The following is an 11,038-nucleotide window of genomic DNA, read 5'->3' on the forward strand; positions in this document are numbered from 1 at the left end:
ATAATCATTTATAAATACCTAAACATATAAAAATATAGATAGAATTACATAACAGACACAAATGTACTCATCAACCAGTTTATAACTTACTGACATTTTATCATGTGTGATTTAGATTTATTTATTTATTTATTTATTTATTTATTTATTTATTTATTTTTAAAGATTTTATTTATTTATTCATGAGATACAGACACACACACACACACACACACACACACACACACAGAGGCAGAGACACAGGCAGAGGGAGAAGCAGGCTTCATGCAGGGAACCTGACATGGGACTCTGGACTCTATCCCGGGTCTCCAGGATCAGGCCCTGGGCTGAAGGTGGTGCTAAACCACTGAGGCACCCAGGCTGCCCCTATTTAGATTTTTTTTTAAAGTTATAGGTATACCTCAAGTCATCTCACTTTTCTTTCATTCCATTCTCTCCCCAGAGGCAACTGCACTTTAAGGCTGATGTGCCCTTACGTATGTTTTTATATTTTTACTGGATATTTTTATGACTATAAGTAATATACAACATTACTTTTAGAGACTTAAGAACTGTTGAGAATGGTCCTATAAGAAATGTTTGCTTTTGAAACACATCTTTCTTGCATAGCATTATGCTTTGTTATTCATACATATTGATATGTAGAAGTATAGGTCTTTTATTTTCTTTTTTATTAAATATTTATTTATTTATTTTAGAGAAAGAGAATGCATCAGCAGGGGGAGCAGCATAGGGACAGAGGAAGGGAAAGCAGACTCCCCACTGAGCAGGGAGCCCTACATGGGGATTGATCTCAGGACCTTGAGATCATGACCTGAGCCAAAATCAAAGAGTCAAACACTCAACCAACTAAGCCAACCAGGTGCCCTTATAGGTCTATTATTTTAACTGAAGCATAGTGTCCCATTGTATAAATGCACCACAATCTGTTTGTTTTCCTGTTGATGGGAATGCAAGGTTTTTTGTTTTTTAAAGATTTTATTTATTTATTCATGAGAGACCCAGAGAGAGCCAGAGACATAAGCAGAGAGAGAAGCAGGCTCTCCACAGGGAGCATGATGTGGGACTCAAACCCAGGATCCCAGGATCACTACCAAAGCCAAAGGCAGACATTCAACCACTGAGCCACCTAGGTGCCCCGGAATGCAAGGCTTTTTATGTTTGTTGGCATTATTTTTATCTTTATTTCTCATAATTATTCTTGTTATGTAAGGTATTAGAGTGAATGGATATCATTGTTCTTAGTCCTTTTCCCTCCTGTGCCAACAAATGTACCAGTATTTTATCAATCTTGTCTGGTCGTTTTCTCAAATCTGCCATTACATAATCATTCAAGGTGTTTGCTAAACAAACAGAATCCCCCAGTTCCATATCCTCAAATTTCTAATTCATAGGTCAGTTAAGGGGTCTAGAAGCTTGTGTTTTTCAGTAGTGCCTCAAGTATTCCCAAAATCAGGCAACATATGGGAAGCTCTTTGATCAGTTAATAAGAAATAATCTTATAAAATTTTTAAATTGTTTTTCTTTAATTTTTAGTGCAATTCAATTTCTGTTCTTTTATATCTTCACTATCTTTAATGATTAGGTTAAAAATTAAAAAATACAGACATACATAATGTAGCAAGTTAACAAATTTGATAAACATTCCTATTGATTTTTACTATGTGAATACATACACAAAAGACAACTTTTATAATCCAAGGAAAATACAAAGAATATTTAGAATAATAAATAACCTCTTTTTTAAAAAGTAGTTTCCGTGCCCAGCATGGAGCCCCAAGTTCAAAGCTTGAACTCACAACTCAGAGATCAAGACCTAAATTGAGATCAAGAATCTGACACTTAGCCAACTGAGCCACCCAGGAACCCCTAGAATGATAAATAACCTCTATGTAAAGTATCCCTTATACAAGAAACCATTCTTTCCTAATCCTGTAACGCTTATATGGTAGGTAAGAATTGTCCTAATGCTGAAAGTGAAACTGTTCTTTTCCGTGATTACTGTTCTTTTCATGGTCATTAAATATTTTTTGTCGCATTTGTTTCAAATCAAAATATTTTTCCACGTGATAACACAAGACACAGAGCAATAGTGATTATGAAAAATATTGATGTTTTTAAATATGTAGCAGTTAAAAAAGATATGTGACAGTTAATGTAACATATCCAGTTCAGAGCTTGATAATATTTTTTAAAAGAATTTTTTTCCTTCTCTACAAAAGCCAACTCATCTTGATAATGTCAGAAAGAATTATTTTTTAAAATTCCAGTTGAGATAGAAACCAATATGAGTGGGATAGTTTCCCTAAGTCTTAAATAAAATGCAAAATATTGTCTGCTTTTTTTATACCTCCATTACACAGAATCACACATAAATTATATGTGTATATAGAAACATTTCATTCCTTTTAGAGTGCATAAAATTCCAGTGTATTGATGTACCAAAAATTGTTAAATGTGATTGCTTTACCCACAAAGCACCAACATAGCTCCTATTGAAAAACACTGAAAATTTTGGATTCTTAACAAAATTTCACAATCATCAAATCACTTCCATGAAGCTCTGTGAATGTCAATTACCCTCCAGAAAGATTGTAAAATTTAGATTCTCACACGTAGTGTATTATAAATAATACCCATACTTTCACTAAAATCATTTTAAAATGCAATATGGCAAATATATATACATTTATATATGTACAATAAAGTACAAGGAATAATTTTAATTTTTAGGTAATAAGACACCAAAGTGCTTATTACCTAAATTTTAAATGCAATAAGACACTTTAAAATGCAATAAGACACCAAAGTGCTTATTACCTAAATTTTAATCATTTTAAAATGCAATATGGCAAATATATATACATTTATATATGTACAATAAAGTACAAGGAATAATTTTAATTTTTAGGTAATAAGTCACCAAAGTGCTTATTACCTAAATTTACCACCCTCTGATATTTAGCATTCTTTCCTGATAGTCCTCACACTACCTGCATCAGAGGAACATACTAGAAGGACAAGTGGCATGCTGTGGGTGAACAGAGCATGAGGTGGTACCTCCACATGGTGAGATGGGATTGTCGTGCAACTTTAAGAAGGAGGTGCCATTTGAGCTGAGAAAGGATAAATAGTCAAGGAAAGTTCTCCAAGGGAGCACGTCAGGTCTGGTCCATGGTACAGATGAAAGAATGTGCAATGGTATACTTTGTGGTTACCATAGATAATCCAGCGTTAATTCACTGTAAGACATTTGTATGGATAAATTGAGGAATTATAGAAAGATAGGGCCAGCCAAGTCTCTGAGAACCTTAAACACTGTGACCACACAATCAGGATACTATACCCTATAGGTTGTTTGTTTCCAAACCTGACAGCATTAGAACCTCTGTATTTTTGTTTGCTTGTTTCTTGTTTAATTTTGGTATTGGGGATAGGTAAAGGGAACAAACATCAAGATCTGAACTGTATTCATCCAAGTTAACTTCTCAACCTACCTTTAGGCCTGGACAGCCAATGCCTATAGTTTTTGTTTTTAGATGATTAACTCTGTCTTTCAAACTGAGAGGATCTACAAGTTTTACCTGAAATCACAGATGCATAATGAAGATGCACACCATTAACAATAGGAAGTTTCCACTCTGTAAAATAAAAATCCTTAGCCAAACCCTTCATCTCTCAGAAACATGGGGTATTAGGGCTGTACAGGGCCTGAGTCCAACAACATAAATTTTTATAAACACCATCACATAACAACCACCCTGATCCAGATACAGAACATTATTGGTACCCCCGAGGGCTCCTCCATGTCCTCCTCCAAGTCATTACTACCACTCCCTCTGTGTAACGTTCACTACTATTCTGATGGCTGTGTCATAGATTAGTTTGCCTGTTTTTGATCTTTACAAAAAAGAAATCATAGAGTATGAACTTTTTTGTGCCTGACTTCTTTAGGTCTGTTATTCAAATTATCACATTTTGCAATAATTTATTTTCATTGTTCTACAGTAGTCCATTCTTTGACTTTACCAAGCTTAATTTATTAGTTCTTGCTGATGGGCATTTGGTTGTTTTCAGCTTTAGGTTATTATGAATGATGCTTATATGAACACTTCTCTGCATATACTTCTGGTGCTCAAAAAATTATTCGTCGAGAATATACCTACGGGTGCAGTTGGTAGGCTATCAGATGTGTGCAAGTTCAGCTTTCATAGATACTGTTTAACAAAGTGCTTGCATCAATTCATACCCTATCAGAGAGTTCCACCTATTTCACATTCTCATCAACAGTTGGTTTTGTTAGTTTTAATTTAAGCCATTGCTGAGAACATTGCATTTGGCTTTAATTTGCATTTTCCCAATGAATAATGATGTTGAACAACATTTTATATGCTAAGTAACCATTTGGATAAAGTAAGATTATCTTTTTTCTCACAGCATATGCAATATGACTTTTTTTGGCCAAAAATTTATATGCAATTTATGTATGTATGCATTTATATACATATATATAAATAATATGGACCTGTTAGTAGTGGCAATACTGATTGAGTATTTATTCTATGCCAGACATACTTTTAAACAGTCTCATTTATATAAACTTATTTCTTATAAAAGCCTTATAGCATACATTTTTGTCAAGCCAAAGAAACCAAAATGTAGAAATATTGATATCATACCTATTTATTAAACTAGTTGTCAGTGCTTAGTGGGAATCCCTGATTATATGCACTTTCTTCTTTATACTTGATTGAAATATACACACTACTAGCATCCCCAGAAGACTCCTTCTTCATGTAAAGGGTTGAATATGTTATCTCCCCAGTGGAATATGGTTACATATTCCTTTTATGACTGGGTCAGTAAGATGTCATCTGAGATGAGTGAAGAGATAAATGGTCCTGGGTCATTTGGTAAAGTATTTAGAAAAGAGCAGAGCTATATACTAAAGTATCTACAGTATAGTTCTATTTAATTTTTATTGTGTGTGTAATACATACATATGTGCACCTATGCACATATATAGAATACATACACATGTGCATAGATGCACATATATAGAAAAATGCAACTGAATAATAGTCAAAGATAATGATAATTACTATTGAAACATTTTCTCCTTGCTAATCACATACACACATATATATAATATTTAATATAGTTATCTATATCCATATATTAATATATAGGCTTATATACTTGACATATTTATATATATGTATTATTATTATTATTATTATTATATGCATATGGTTTATATGTGTGCTCACAATCATCCTGTATGGTAGATTTTTTTAACAATAAAAGGACAGAAATATTAATGTAACACATAAATATTACAATGATTATCAGTGAGTGGTAGAATTATTATGTGCATTATTTATATCTGACTACATTTTCCATATGTAAAAAAGGTAAAAACATTTAATCTTATTTTCCAACACTAAAATTCCTTTTAGGAGTGGGGTCACCAAAAAATATGTCTGAGACGGGGGTTGGGGGTGTTTGAAGGCCCAGCTGGGTTTTAATTCTAAATACTGCATGGCCACCCTCCTGCTGGGGAAGGAACCAGATAACTTTCCATTTTGGAAACATGGACAGGGAGAATGGATGGTAACCTAATTGAGGACAATTTCAGTGAGATGTTATTTATCAAGTTGAGAAAGTTTTCCCTTTCTTCCACCCAGGCCAATCATTCATGGGCCACAGGGTTGTCAGATTTCACTAATGGTGAAGTAGATGGGAAACAAGCACTATTTTTGTGTCCAGCAGGCCTTCTATTTCCTATGAAAAACCTACAGGGGGAAACATTGCACAATGTTAACAGCGTGGTTGGGCTATTGGTTATCTGGTACCTTCATTATATCTCTACATGTACACAATGTTTATAAAATATAAGTGGGAGCCAAAGGGACAAAAATGAGGCAGACTGTACTCTGAGGTAATGTTAACTAGGAAATTATTCAGACAACAGATGAGAGGTGCAAGGAGATTGAAAGTTAGCTTGCCAGCAAGAATATACCTTTTATGTACAATTACATGGTTAAAAAGATGTACTTCACTGGAGCGAAACACTATAGACTACTTTTTCAAGAGCATTTTTTGTGGTGTTTTTATAGATATTTGTTTTAGCATCTTTATGCCCTAGTTTTTGCCTTATTTTGTTGTATATTTGTATAGAGAGGTATAAATTTAGAGCACTAGGTAGACATATTTGTGTATATTATTTTTTTATTACGTAAGGTTTTCTTTTACATATAGCTGAATGTGTTAAGTGTTTGGAATTCCATTCTTACATTTTAAAAGTCAACTGGATGGCCCAGAAGTTTAGATGATTTTGTTTTGTTCTTAATCTTTTCCACATTGAAGATGTAAGTAGGTCATCTGAAAGCATCAGGTTTGATTACAACCACATAATGCATGTCTTTCTTAAGTATTGGTGTCACACAAATGGTTCTTATTTCAGAAGCAGAGGTGGCAGGGGGAAAGGAAGGAGGGGAGGGAGTTCTGTAATTGCTGAAACCTTGGGACAAAGACACGGTAAGAGAAGCCGAGGCAGCCAGCTGGTGACAAGCACTGCCGCAGCCCAGTGTGCTGCCCAGGCCGGGCTACCCCGTGACCCCTGGTCACCAGGGTCTCCTCCCCAGGCTCTAGCTGCTGGCAGGCCCCAAGCTGCTCCCAAGGGGAGGAGCAGGGCTCAGTGCTGCGGAACTGGAAGTTGTTCACATACAGGTGTGTTCCAGCTCAAAAGCAAAGGCCCAGCACACTGCCGGGCCCCTGGCCAAGTGCCGAACACAGTGTGTGTGGGATCAAGAAAATTTGCCCCAAAGAGGAGACTCAGTGACAGACAGCCACCTACCAGCTATCTGAAGGTTCTGGACAGTTCTGCATAGTAGAATCCTCAATTCATTAAGTGAAACAATAAAGTGCCAGATTTTAGGCCCATTTTCATTATAAAACTCAGGGAAGGTGGGAAGCACAGTATCTCACTGTTACACCGGGGGACGGACAAATTCAAGGGAGAGAGGCAGGACCCACGCATGGCGGGGATCTGAGGAGGGGCAGTGCAGCCCTGGCACGGCTCTGCCACGGCCACCCGTCAGTGCCCCCATAGCACCCTGGCCAGCAGGAGGGATAGCAGATGGAGGTTCTGTGTCTAGCCGGCCAGAGGCATGTCTACTACTGCTAGGAAGGAGGGGAGCAGCCTGGGACACTGGCGGGTGTGAACACAGCAATGTGCTCAGCTGGCCTGATCCAAGTTCCTCACCGACACTCCACACCTCTATCCCCTTCTTTTGGGTTCCATGTTTGAATTGAGAGCCTCTTCTGCTTGAAAAATCCGTTCTGGGCAGGAGTAACAGAGACAGGGCTGCTTATAAATAGGAATAGGAAGGAATTTGCAAGGATCAACAGGTATTTTACTCTTGTTTTGAAAACAAGGTGCCTTAAATTCTGCATGTTGATCACAGCGGAATAAAGATGCTACCCAATTTGTGATTTCTTTCCTGTTTTTTTCTTTCCTCTTCATCTTTTTCCCCCCTCCCCATGGAAGCCACAGCAATACAGAACTCTACATGCAGGTTAGAAGAGAAGCGCTAGAAAAATCAAAGAAACACCTGGGTCTGGCCAGTGCTCTAAAGTAAAGAGAAAGCAAAGGAGAAAAATGGAGCAGCACCTCCATCCAGAGAACGCCCATGGGTGGCTGCTTTGTCCCTCAGGAGACACTCATATACTGGAAAGAAACAAGAAGCAGGAAGGAGAAAAGACAGAAGGAAAAGGCGAAAGGAATGGCAGAAAAAAAAAAAAAAAAGCACGAACAGGCACTAGATAGGTTCAGCAAAGCCAAGAATGTACTAAAAACCACTTGTTAACTGCTGACATGCACTCACAAGCTGTGTTTCCCTTATAAGAAAGGAGGACAAAAGTCAGGCACAGGAATGGTGGCTGCAGGACTGCCAACCCAAGGGGCTGGCCAGGTTGTGGTCTCGAGCTAACTCCCCCACACCCCATTCCCTCCCAACCTCAAGCTCATTCTTGCTCCTTGTGAACGACTTCCTCTCTGGGCCTGGCTCCCCCGAAGATAGCAGAGTTGGGATTGGCTACTTGATTGAGGGGCGTTGCAACTGTTCGAGGCTTCAGCTGGAGCCGTGGCCTCTGTGCTCTCTCCTCTTCTGTTGGTTCTCTGAAGTCCGTATTGGAACCTCGAAAGGGAGGGCCATCTCAGAACCGACTCCCCATTGGGGGGCCTGTTCGCCGGTCACCTGGGCGACTCCCTCCCCTGCCTCCTAAGAAGTCATCCCTGAAGCCTCTGTCATCTGGTCCACCTTTCCTGAATCCAAAGCCACCTTTATCTTGTTTTCTGCCTTCTGCAATGTCCACACGAAGTGACCGATCACCCAACAGTGCACCATCGTATGTCAAGGCTTCCTTAAGGGAATCCACCTCATCAAATTCTACATAGCAGAATCCTTTAAATTTGTCTGTGTCTTTGTCTCTGACTAGCCGCACACTTCTTATGCTGAGATCCTTAAAGATAGCATCTATGTCTCTCTGAACTGTATTAAAAGGTAGATTTCCTACATACGCTGTGTACGGGGGCTCTGTGGGCAGCTCCTTCTGGCTGCGGGAACCATGCACTGCCGTGGGACCCTTGGCCGCCGCCGAAGCTGCTGTAGGCCGGATCATCGTAGGTATCGAAATCCGCCATTTGCCGTCTCCGCTCCGAGAGGAACCCGTGTATATTAATTTTAATTAAACAAAGCAGATTGAATGGCATGTATATGTGACATCTTTTTAAAAAGAAGAATTACTACATAACAAGTACTAAGAGATGCATAGACAAAAAACAAAACCTGCAATAGAACTTTAATACCAGTTGTCATAGAAAGAGTGGAATACCAAAGGATTTTACTTTCCATGCCCTATATTTGTGTACCTATATTTTAAATGAATTTTAATTTTTTATTGTATTAAAAGAAAAATATATAATTTACCATCATCATTTTTAAGTATATGCATCAGTGGTATTAAATATATTCATAATGTTGTGCAATCATCACCACCATCTATCTCCAGAATTATTTTCTTCTTATATGACTGAAACCCTATCTCCAATACATAATAACTTCCCATTTTCTCCTCACACCAGTACCCAACAAACACCATTCTACCTGTTGTCTGTATAAGTTTGACCATTCTAAGCGCTTCATATAAGTGGACTCATACAGTTCTTGTCTTTTTGTGACTGGCTTATTTCACTTAGCATACTGTCCTCAGTATTCACTTACACTGTAGCATATGTCAGAATTTCCTTCCCTTTTATTTTTTTATTTTTTTAAAGATTTTTTTTTATTTATTCATGAGAGACACACACAGAGAGAAGCAGAGACACAAGCAGAAGGAGAGGGAGAAGCAGGCTTCATGCAGGAGCCCAATGTGGGACTCGATCTTGGGACTCCAGGATCACGCCCTAGGCTGAAGGCAGGTGCTAAACCACTGAGCCAGCCAGGGATCTCCCTTTCCTTTTATTTTTTTTAAAAAATATTTATTCATTTATTTTAGAGAGGAGAGGAGGGTCAGAGGGAGAGAGAAAATCTCAAGTAGACTCCCAATTGAGCACAGAACCCCATGCAGGACTCCATCTCACAACCCTGAGACCAAAATCAAGAGTTGGATGCTTAACTGACTGAGCCACTCATGTGTTCCAGAATTTCCTTCCTTTTTAAGGCTGAATAATATTTCACTGTATGTATAAACCACATTTTGCTTATCCATTCATTTTTCAATGAACATTTAGGTTGCTTCCACATCTTAGCTATTATGAATAATGCTGCTATAAAGGTAGGGTACAGATATCTCTTTGAGATTCTGCTTTATATTCTTCGGGGTATATACCCAGAAATGTAATTCATGAATAGTATGGTAATTCTATTTTAAAATTTTGGCAGAACCACCATAGTGTTTCCCACAAAGCCTTACCATTTTACATTCCCATCAACAGTGCATAAGGATCCACGAGCTTACCAACATGTGTTGTTTTCTTTTTTTTTTTTCTGATAGTAGCTATACTAAAAGGTGAGTGGTGGTATCTCATAATAGTTTTAGTTGGCATTTCCCTGGTGAATAGTGATGTTGACCATTTTTTATGAGCTTATTGGCCATTTGTATATCTTCTTTGGAGAAATGTCTAGATATTAATCTTTTATTAAAAATATGATTTTCAGAAAATATGATTTGCAAATATTTTCTCTCATTCTATGGCTTGCTGTTTTACTCTGCCGATAGAGTCTTTGATGCATAAAATTTTTAAATGTTCTTGAAGTCTAATTTGTTTAATTTTTTTGTTGTTACCTGTGTCTTTGGTGTCATATCCAAGAACCCATTGCCAAATCAATCCAATGTTGTGAAGCCTTTTTTTTTTAGAGTTTCATTATTTTAGATCTCACATTTAGGTTTTCGATCCATTTTGAGCTTGTGCAATGGGCTATGACCTTCAAAAGTGCTTCTCAGTTCTCCCTCCATAAGTAGGTGAGCCAGGAAGACTAGAGATGGATAAAAAGAACAGAATGCTCTGCGTGTTTTTTGAAATGGCTATATTTTCCCTCTTCTTACTGGAATCAGGACCATATTTTACTCTGATCTTCATTGTGAGAAGCTGGTAGGACTCTTGGAGGTAAAATTCATGAAAACGTGGAGTACCCCTTAAGACTGGATTCACCGGGATCCCTGGGTGGCGCAGCGGTTTAGCGCCTGCCTTTGGCCCAGGGCGTGATCCTGGAGACCCGGGATCGAATCCCACGTCAGGCTCCCGGTGCATGGAGCCTGCTTCTCCCTCTGTCTCTGCCTCTCTCTCTCTCTCTCTCTGATGACTATCATAAATAAATTAAAAAAAATTAAAAAAAAAAAAGACTGGATTCACCTCGAATTTTTAATTCTTAAACTTGTCCAAAATAAGCCTCTAATAATTGATCAATTATAGTTTATTTCTCTACTATGATGCTGGCTTCAGCAGTGATTTCATCCTGAATTTCTGCTCCAG

The 11,038-nt window shown here is 37.9% G+C and overlaps 1 pseudogene; it reads right to left on the reverse strand.

The window, feature by feature from the left end:
* Positions 1 to 7,828: 7,828 nt before the first annotated feature.
* Positions 7,829 to 8,707, reverse strand: LOC112912522 (eukaryotic translation initiation factor 4H pseudogene; annotated as a pseudogene).
* Positions 8,708 to 11,038: the final 2,331 nt, after the last annotated feature.

Source organism: Vulpes vulpes, chromosome X, assembly GCF_048418805.1.
Source record: "Vulpes vulpes isolate BD-2025 chromosome X, VulVul3, whole genome shotgun sequence".
Taxonomy (NCBI): Eukaryota; Metazoa; Chordata; class Mammalia; order Carnivora; family Canidae; genus Vulpes; species Vulpes vulpes.